Source organism: Dreissena polymorpha, chromosome 10, assembly GCF_020536995.1.
Source record: "Dreissena polymorpha isolate Duluth1 chromosome 10, UMN_Dpol_1.0, whole genome shotgun sequence".
NCBI classification, from domain to species: Eukaryota; Metazoa; Mollusca; class Bivalvia; order Myida; family Dreissenidae; genus Dreissena; species Dreissena polymorpha.
In genome coordinates, this window is record NC_068364.1 from 7,993,855 (window position 1) to 7,996,936 (window position 3,082).

Genomic DNA, 3,082 nt, shown 5'->3' on the forward strand with positions numbered 1-3,082 from the left:
TTCTTCTCGAGTCTTTCCGTTTTTCTTTGCCTCTTTTGAACACGCTCTTGTTCTTACTTTTGCTTTCTCTTCTCAGCTTCTTTACTTCTCATCTCAATACTGTCTCTCTTCTCTTGTTTCTGTCTTTCTTTTTCCTAAAATAATGCCAATACAAGCATTGTACATAAAAATGCCATCGTATATACGGTATGTTCATGCAAACATTACAAGAGTCGTGGATATTAAACAAATAAACAAGTATTCATTGGTATATTCCACAAATAACTAAATGCTTTATCGATATTTTTTACGTCACGTACTGTCAGTTCGCCAACAATCTGGCTTGAAGTCAAAACTCGGCCTTTCTGCAGACGCTTTGTTGATGCCTTTTTCTTCTCCATTGGTGGCTCTGGAGTTGGGGCCAGGATCTTGCCCAAACGTGCGGTAACAATGCCCATCTCAACCAATGGGTTTTTTGTATACTTCCCGCACGTTGGACACGTCTCAGCAACGAATGTTGGCGCTTCTAAAAAAATAACATTTATTCACCTTATACCGGTTCAAAAACAACAAAGCGATTCCATCTCCGTCTTACCAGTTAAAGCAATTCATAATAATATACTACAATACAGTGTTCTTCAAGTTCTAAAATGCACCAGCAACGCATGCAATGTCTTACGTATGTACAATGCTTAATACGTAACCCTGTGCGCTTTGACTTACGAATTACGTATGTCGGGGCGAATGACGAAGCCACCAGTTGTGAGTGTTGATAGCTCTGCGGTTGACTGGACACAGATCCGACACAGCAAACGAATTCTGTACGGAGGCCGGGGATGCCTGGTTAATTGCGTTCCTCAACACCGCATGACACTTCGCCTTGGTGACCAGTAACCCCTTTCTGGCGTATGGAAGGCTGGAACAGATGGTGTCCACTCTGGATATGAGAGGTCCAAATATCTGAAAATCAGTCAAACATAAACCATATTAAAATAAATACATGTGATAAAAAGTGGTATGAACTAAACCAACCAAACACTTGTTTGACTTATTTGTATAATTACAGTACAGAAAGAAAACCACACCACGTTACAAAAATCATAGTATTACTTTTTATTTTACAGCTTTGTAAATTTACCATAACATCTAACGGCTGGAGCATGTGTGTGGTGTTGCCGGGCAATCCAACCAAAACAACATCATTTTTATGGCCTCTTTAATCGTAGATAACGTCACGTGGCTTTCGTGGTTGTCCATGACCAATAAGACTGGTCGTGCATTGCCACAGTGCAGGACGAATATGTGGGTAAACCACTTGTGGAATAAGTCGCCGTTCACGTAACCAGACTCATTGGCGGCGAACAACCACGAGTCTGGCAAATCCTCGATCTCTGTATTGGGGAGACATCCCTGTCAAAAATATTCATAACAATCACGTTATATTTACTTGTCAGAGCGGTAGCATTATAATGGTTATAAAAAGTCATACGATGAATCAATCATAATAGTATTTTAACTCTTGATAAATGTTTATCTTTGAGATTTGTATACTTACGTGTGTGTTCATATTTAAAAGTTTAGTATAATTAATAGATTAATTACTAGCGGGAATGACTATTCTGACTTACTTTGTACACTACCATTGTTGGAAGAAATCTACCAATGCCGCTGACGCACACTTGAGCATTGATGTGACCATTTTCAGACGTTTTCCTCTTAATCACATGGCTTGAATCTGTAAGAGCGATAAAACGATGTGTAGACTTTTCTTTACCAGTCCAGCCCGTTTCGTCGACGTTGAATATCTGCAAAAACATGTTCGACTTTAAATTTTATTTAAATAAAAATAACCGATTTCCATGTAATAAGTATGCACACGTAATACTAATTTCTAAAAATTTGAATATTTCTCCTTTTACATGAACACACTTTTTTAAAGGTTTAAGTTTGTTTTACCTGTCCAGGTTTGTCTTTCAGTTCATGTTTGTCCAAAACTGCTTCAAACAAGTCAAAAGATTCGTCTATGACAGCCTGAGTGGACATCGCTGCCCTCGCGGCACTTATGGTCTCCGTTAACCGATCTGACAGCTGGTGGCGAGTTAAAAATTCAGGAATCCATTTCGGAGAAGGGCCGGACGTGCGGTTGATACGACAGGATTTGTCTAAAATTACAACATATCTGACAGATACAAAAAAGGCAGGATAATAACATGGAGGAATGAAATGAAAAGATATTTCAATTAATGATTAATCAAAGAACTGCAACGAAGAACAATTATTGTTAAAAACATAAAGCACTATCACAATAGTCTAGTAATATGAATTGATAAATTGTTAAATTATATAAATGATACCTTAATTATTCAAATGGTTTGCATTGACCGTTCCGCGGCATTGATAAATTAAGGACTGGTGGTGGATAATAAGGGCCTCCTTCCCGAAAACGTTCCTGAAGTTGCATGGTTTCTCTAGTCTCAAAGTATGTATTCTATTTACCAGATGCATTTATTATGTCTCTAACTTTGGACTTCAACACTTCACGGCTCGCCGGTTACCCCTGTCCAGCCATGTATTTCAGGAGTCCGGCAAGGTCACCGAGGTCCCTGTGACGCGCACGGCCTTCAGAAACGATCGCTGGGGCCTTCAACCGGTCCATTCAACTGCGGCACCCCATATTCTTTGGCCGCACTTCGTAAAGTCATTTTTTTCCTGCGCACGGCACTTATCGCCATACTTATGTTTTCCGAAGCATACGATGTCTTGTATAGTAAGACATGTTTCGATGGGTGCAACTTTAAAGAACACGATTAATTAATTAAACCGCATGACTCTTCAACAGGTTTGCATAAACCATTCTCTATTATAATACACATTAATAAGGAAGTGCATTGTGATATGATTAATCGATGTTTTATGTTGGAGTTGCCTCCCTTGAATAGAAAATTTCGCCAGGACTCATTGCCGTCGCATTGGAGTGCGGCGACTAGTATGTAATGCTTTTTTTTCGCTTATGGGAGAAGTTATTTTACGGATCAATGAATATATTTTTGTTATAATTTTTGTTTTAAGAATATCTTGCATAGTGGTCATTTTTTTGTTAATT